This window comes from Triticum urartu, chromosome 2A (assembly GCF_056163025.1).
Source record: "Triticum urartu cultivar PI428250 chromosome 2A, HENAU_Tu73, whole genome shotgun sequence".
NCBI classification, from domain to species: Eukaryota; Viridiplantae; Streptophyta; class Magnoliopsida; order Poales; family Poaceae; genus Triticum; species Triticum urartu.
In genome coordinates this window covers 530,247,330-530,255,291 of record NC_141874.1, presented here as the reverse complement: position 1 = coordinate 530,255,291, position 7,962 = coordinate 530,247,330, and positions in this window count along the sequence as shown.

Genomic DNA, 7,962 nt, shown 5'->3' with positions numbered 1-7,962 from the left:
ACTTTCATTGCTTGCATCGAGGTCATGATAAAATGATGACCACTTGAGGTGGTTTGCCACCGTTACTTCCTCGTTGATACTCGCATGGTGTATGACCCTACCTCCTTATGAGGGTTATGCCGGTGGGAGTAGGTAGGATGCTAGAGTAGTTGCTACGCAAAAAGGGACGACAATATGCATGGTGATGGAGACAAAGTATTTTCAGAAGACTTTTTTTGAACACCCCGTCGGGTGACACTTATGCCCGAGGGAAATAATGAGATGGGTAACCACTTGATGACGAAGTGGTGTACCGAGGCAAGTGTGTGTGTTGTTTTAAAAAACGGATTAGATTTAAGATTTGTCGACTATCCCAACCTTACATGCGCAACCACTCTACCCTTGTATGGGAAAGGGCATTATTGATTACCTAGGCCGATACTAGCTTGGAGCCCACATTACTAGTGACTGGGAGAGTTGATGCTCTCTCTCGGGACGGGGTCGTGCCAGGTAGGGCGGCAATGACTTTTTTACAGGGCACTGGACACACCATTGGTACCCTGTGCTTGTGGTTTGTGATAAATATGGGAGCGAGGCTCCACAAATTTTGAGATGTGAAATGTTGGGCACGGGGGTTACTACCAATCGAGTGGACTCTATGTTAGTGTCGTCTAGGGAAAGATGGTGATCGGGTGCTTACCCCGGGTACTTGAGGTACCGCGGGTCGTGGAAGACATGAAAGTTCCATGGATCTTGTGGGTAAAGCGTGCAACCTCTGCAGAGTGTAAAACTATTCGAATAGCCGTGTCCACGGTCAAGGACAGTTGGGCGGTGCTGCTTAAACTACGTCCAAAATTTTACAAACCACGTGTGTGTGTGTGTTGATGAAGCTAAATGGGTCAAGTCAGATGACTTGACACGAAGATCAAGTTGGATTGGTGTCCAACTTTTCTTATGTTGATATCTTTAACTTGTTCATACGGATATCTGTACTCTCATGATGCATACTTTACAGGTTGATAGATCATGTCATTGCACTCAAAACTAGCTTTCTGCAAACAACCTACTTAGTGCTATATCATTGCATTGTTGTGCCTTGTTCGAATCATGGGTTGCTTGCGAGTACATTCAAAGTACTCATTGGCTTGCCACTGGTTATTTAATTGGCCAGGCATGGAAGAACAGGAGTTCGAAGAAGAGTACTTTGGAGACGAACATGCGAACTAGGACGTTTCCTAGTAAGAATGCCTGTAGGGTTAAGGTACATAGCATGGGTTCTACTTATCGACGAAGATTTCCGCTGCTTAAGTTTATTTGGTATTCAGCCCTTGTGGCTTTATCTATGTAAGACTTGACCATAATGGTCATAATTTGTGTAAGACGGTATGTATGGATGTAAGACTCTTGTTATTCAGCTTCTGTGTGTTCAGTGAGCATTGGTCTCTGGGATCACTGTACACGTGCATTCGGTGATCACGACTCATGAGTCGGGGACACCACAGTAATGGAATGATTAGAGAAATAGTGCGCAACCTTCTTCGTGGTCACGTAAATCCCATAAACTAGCTTCTGATAGTGCGGATATATTTGCTTCGATGGAGTCAGAACTTCAGAAACATAATATACTGGGCGCTGAACTTTATAGGCTTTTCCTTCTTCTTCCCGCTCGACCGTGAGTACTGTACTGACAACTTGTCAAGTGGCTGCAATATAAAGCAGTAAAGGCTCTTTGCTGACTGGTGCAGCAAGCACCTGCTGGGTGGAAAGCAGGGCTTGAGCTCTGCAAATGCCGCCTCAGCTTCGGGATTCCACTCGAACTTATCAGACTTCTTCATCAGTAGGTAAAGAGGCAATGCCTTTTCACTGAGGCGAGAAATGAATTGTCTCAAGGCGGCCAAGCAACCAGTAAGCTTCTGGACATCGTGCACACACACAGGGCGTTTCATCCAAAGTATAGCACCAACTTTCTCTGGATTAGCATCGATCCCTCATTCGAAAATGAGGAAACCGAGTTAATTTCCGCCAGGGACTCCGAATGTGCACTTTGATGGATTGAGCTTGATATCATATCTTCTGAGGTTGGCAAAGGTTTCAGCAAGGCAGCCAGCAGTTCGGAACCCTTACGTGACTTGACCACGATGTCATCCATGTATGCTCCCACATTCCGACTGATTTGAGTAAGCAGACACTTTTGGATCATCCTCATGAATGTGGCTCCGGCGTTCTTCAGGCCGAACGGCATGGTGACATAACAGAAGCATCCGAATGGAGTGATGAATGCCGTTTTTATCTCATCAGGCCCATACAGTCGGATCTGATGGTACCCGGAATAGGCATCCAAAAAAGACAAACACTCACACCCCGCAGTTGAGTCGATGATTTGGTCGATGCGGCGGAGAGGAAAATGATCTTTCGGGCAGGCCCGATTGGTATGCTTGAAGTCAATGCACATGCGAAGTGAATCGTCCTTCTTGGGGACCATGACTACATTGGCGAGCCACTAGGAGTGGTAGATTTCTCGGATGAACTCAGCTGCCAGGAGCCGAGCCACTTCCTCACCAATTGCTTTTCTCTTCTGGACGGCGGACCGTCAGAGATGTTCCTTGACAGGTTTCACTTTCGGGTCGACTCGCAAACGATGCTCAGCCAGTCCCCTGGGTACACCCGGCATGTCAGAAGGTTTCCATGCAAAGATGTCCCAGTTCTCACGGAGGAACTGGATGAATGCTTCTTCCTATTTGCTGTCGAGTGTCGTTGAAATATGAGTCGGAGCAGCATTGGGATCGGTCGGGTGAATATGAATCGGTTTCATTCCTCTAGACGACTAAAATGTAGAGTCTATGGCAGGCTTCTTAGCTCGCAGCAAATCACTCGGATCTGCATTTTTCTGGTACTCTTGGAATTCTACTAGTGCCATTTGTGCATCGGCAATTTTTGAGCCCTTCTGGAAGCACTCTTCTGCCTTCTGCCGATTCCCAGTGATAGTGATCACCCCTCTGGGACTAGGCATTTTCAATTTGAGATACACGTAACATGGTCGAGCCATAAAACGTGCATAAGCGGGCCTTCCCAGAGTAGCATGGTAAGCACTCTTGAAGTCCACCACTTCAAATGTCAACTTCTCCTTGCGGTAATTCTTGGAATCGCCAAAAACCACTTTAACACCCCGGATGTAATTTACCTTATCTGTACTCCAACTATTGCCATTTCCGACCTAAGTTATTTTATTTACCTCGCGTTCTGGTTTTTGTCTCCGTGTGTTGTTGCCTTTTTTTCATGCATCTCACATCATGTCATCATCTGCATTGCATTTGCATACGTGTTCGTCTCATGCATCCGAGCTTTTTCACCGTTGTCCGTTTTGCATTCCGGCGCTCCTATCTCCTCTGGTGCCCCTTTCTACCTCTTTTCATGTGTGGGGGTTAAACATTTCCGGATTGGAACGAGACTTGTCAAGCGGCCTTGGTCTACTACCGGTAGACCGCCTGTCAAGTTTCGTACCATTTGGACTTCGTTTGATACTCCAACGGTTAACCGAGGGACCGAGAAGGCCTCGTTTGTGTTGCAGCCCAACACCCCTCCAATTTGGCCCAAAACCACCTAAACCCTCTCCATCATCTCGGTCGTTCGATCATGATCGTGTGGCCGCAAACCGTGCTCCATTTGGAGCATCCTAGCTCCCTCTATGCCTATATACAAATCCCCTTCCAAAAATCTCCGGACGAAACCCTAGTCCCCTCCCTCTCCACGCGCCGCTGGACACTTTTCCGTCCGGCCGGACACGTCCGAATCCGCCGCCGCTGACACATGGCACGACGTGGTTCGTCCGCCGCCTCCCTCCGCCGCCGGCACGGGAGAGCCCGCGCGCGGCCCGCCGAGCCCATCTCCTCGTGCCGCCCTCCGCTGCCAGCGCCTCGCGCCCGCGCCGCCGCAGCGCTCTGCGTCGGCCGCCACTCCTCTCGATGGCGGGAGCCGCACTCCGGCGAGCTCCGTCGCCGTGCGGCATCGACGTCCGCCGCCCCGCTGCCTCTTCCTCGACTCCGGACGCGCCACCACCTCGCCTCCCCGCCTCTTCCTCGTCTCCAGCCGGCGACCTTACTCCGGTAAACAGTAACTCCGGTGCCCACGAACCTCGTAATCCGTGCCAGGTCTGGATGTGAGAAGTTTCGGTTGACTTTTCCCCCCCAAAACCTAGATATTTTGCATACTTTGGCATGCTGTAACTCCGCATCCGTAGCTTCGATTTGTGCGTGTAGCATATCAAAATTTTCATCACAACGAGTACATCATTTCATCTCATTGCATCATTTTCATTTGAGCTCATCTTGATGCCCGAAATGCTGGTGGAAGAGGGCTATGTGATAAATTTGCCAGATCTGTTTTATCAAATAGATATTTGTCATTTTTGCCATGATTAATGTGTGCATGCTATGCTGCTGAGCTCTACATTAGTTTTTTATATGCCATGCCATCTTTACAGAGGTGCTTGCCATGTATTTGTATGATATGTGTGGTGACTAGCACAAGCTTGCAAAGTAGTGCAATCGGAAATGCTGATTTTAGGGACTTAGAATTTCACTAAGTCCTCGTTCTGATTTTGTCGGTATGCCATATGTTCATGTTGTTTCCTAGTGATACGTGCCTCTTTTGGGGATGATCAGTAAGTATGATTTGTTAACATTGTGGTGCTCTATCCATCTATGTCTTTGTTTGCAATTATGGAGCGCCCTAACTTGAGTCAATCAAGCTCTACTTTTGCTATTTCATGAATCCTAATAGTTTATTGACTTGTTAGCTATTTTGCCGAGGATGTTGCTATTGATCCGTGCATGCTATGTTGTTGTTCTCTCGATGTCTAGCTTCTATGATATGTATTATTGATGGGTGTATGCTTAGTTTGTCATGCCCTGCTCTGTAGTGAGTGCATCGAGCTCGTGAACATGCCTACTCGTTAACTGATTTGCATGCTCCAGTTTTTCACTAAGTCTGAGATCTGTTTATGTTTTTGCCATGTTCACATGCTTGCAATTGTATTTTCTAATCACTTTTGGTTCAAGGTCACTAAGGGACTTTTGTTAAGTTCTTTGATTAGCTTCATGCCATGTCTTTCTTTCCCATATTAAGTTCCTGTAGCATGTATTTTTTATGCTCTAAAGTGTGCTTCCTGATGTTAAATTCCAGACTTGTGTTAATATCACTAAGTCTGAAACCTGTTATCATTTGCATTTTTGCCATGCTTGTTTGAACCTGTTAGTGGATGAATTAGCCGTAGATCAGTGTTCATATTTTGTCAAGCATCATGAGTGGATCCCTGCCATGTATTTTGTTGTCATGTTTGAGTGCTGTAGCATAGTTATCTTGATGCTTTTAGATGGCTACTTGCTGATTATCGCAGACCGGTGCCATATTTGTTTTGCTTGCCACTTCCAAACCGTGCATCCGATTCTGGTGATCTTTATATCGATTTCAACCGAAATCACCTCACCTTTCCAGTGGAACTCTTGAATTTCCAAGTTGAGGCCAGGGTTAATCATTCCTTGTCAAATCTTGCATATGCATGACATACCGCATCCCGCATAGCATACCATGTTTGCATCATGTTGTTTGAGCATTGCACGTGATTGATCGTGTTCCTTTTGCTTGTTTGTCTTGTTTGAGTAGAGCTGGGAGACGAGTTCGCGAACGAGGAGCCCATTGAGTTTTCTTACGAGGATCAAGTCAACTCTGACAACTTTGCAGGCAAGATGATCTTACCCTCGAAATCACTTCTATCTTTGCTTGCTAGATGCTCGCTCTTTTGCTGTGCCTATGCTACGATACCTACCACTTGCTTATCATGCCTTCCAAATTTCCATGTCAAACCTCTAACCCTCCATGTCCTAGCAAACCGTTGATTGGCTATGTTACCGCTTTGCTCAGCCCCTCTTATAGCGTTGCTAGTTGCAGGTGAAGATTGGAGATCGTTCCTTGTTGGAACATTGTTTATTGTTGGGATATCACTATATTATCTTGTTATCTTAATGCACCTATATATTTGGTAAAGGGTGGAAGGCTCGGCCTTTTGCCTAGTGTTTTGTTCCACTCTTGGCGCCCTAGTTTCCGTCATATCGGTGTTATGTTCCCGGATTTTGCGTTCCTTACGCGGTTGGGTTATAATGGGAACCCCTTGACAGTTCGCCATGAATAAAACTCCTCCAGCAATGCCCAACCTTGGTTTTACCATTTCCCACCTAGCCTCTTTTTCCCTTGGGTTTCTGGAGCCCAAGGGTCATCTTATTTAACCCCCCCCCCCGGGCCAGTGCTCCTCTCAGTGTTGGTCCAAACAAAGCCACTTGCAGCGCCACCTCAGGGAATGTTGAGGGTTGGTTTTAGTTGTACGTAGTGCTCATCTGAGTGTGCCCTGAGAACGAGATATGTGCAGCTCCTATCAGGATTTGTCAGCACATTCGGGCGGTGTTGCTGGACTTGTTTTACCATTGTCGAGGATGTCTTGTAAAACCGAGATGCCGAGTCTGATCGGAATTTCTCGGGAGAAGGAATATCCTTCGTTGACCATGAGAGCTTGTGATGGGCTAAGTTGGGACTCCCCTGCAGGGATTTGAACTTTTGAAAGCCGTGCCCGCGGTTATGGGCAGATGGGAATTTGTTAATGTCCACTTGTAGATAACATGAAACTTAACTTAATTAAAATGAATCAACCACGTGTGTAACCGTGATGGTCCCTTCTCGGCGGAGTCCGGGAAGTGAACACGGTGTTGGAGTAATGCTTGACGTAGGTTGTTATAGGATCACTTCTTGATCATAGTTCTTCGTTCGTGCTTTGCCTTCTCTTCTCGCTCTCTTTTGCGAACAGGTTAGCCACCATATATGCTAGTCGCTTGCTGAAGCTCCACATATTACCTTGCCTTACCTATAAGCTAAAATAGTCTTGATCGCGAGGGTGCGAGATTGCTGAGTCCCCATGACTCACAGGTTACTTCCAAACCAGATGCAGGGACCGATGATACTGCTCCAGACGATGCGCTTGAGCTCAAGTGGGAGTTTGATGAAGACTCTCGTCGTTACTATGTGTCTTTCCCAGATGATCAATAGTGGTGCCGTGGCGAGTGGGGGTTGATCTTTTATTTTGGTACCGTAGTCGGACCATGAGTGTATTGGATGATTGTAATGTTATTCATGTATTTGTGTGACGTGGCGAGTGTAAGCCAACTATGTACCTTTCCCCCTATTATCTATTTACATGGGTTGTTGTGAATATTTCCTTACTTGTGACATTGCTTTCAATGCGGTTATGCCTCTAAGTCGTGCTTCGACACGTAGGAGATATAGCCGCACCGAGGGCGTTACAATTTGGTAATCAGAGCCTTCCCCGACCTTAGGAGCCCCCTGCTTGATCGAATCATTGGCGTTGTTGAGTCTAGAAAAATGTTTTGAGTCATTTAGGAATTATATATCAGAGAGTTAGGAATTGTTTTTACTTCCCAGTCCCTTCATCACTCTGGTGAGGCATCCTGACGTAGAGTTTGGACTCTTCTCTTCTCAAATTTCACTAAAAAAAATTTAGGATCACGCGGGTATCTTGGAATCATTCCGATCGATTTGTGACGAGAACATTGTTCTTGGTGCCTCCTGTCATTTAGGGGTTGTGGCAGTGTCCCGGGGAGTTGAGCTCTGAGGTGTTGTCGTCACAATTTTATCATTGAGATTCTGGAATACCTGAGTTTCTCCGACATCGAAAATCTCTTTTATGTAGTTGTTGGTAAGATAACCTCGACGCCACGCAGTACTGGGGCGGGAGTTCGGGAGTATTGCCATAACTTGTATAACAGATGTTTTTTGAAGGTTGAGGTAGACGATTTCCGAAGTTTTTCTCGGTTATGTGTTGAAGGATGGATACAACTGGATGTAGGATTTGCTAGATTTGGGTGAGACATTATGCTTCCCCTGTATCCCCAACACCTGATTGCATAACCGGAAAGGTTC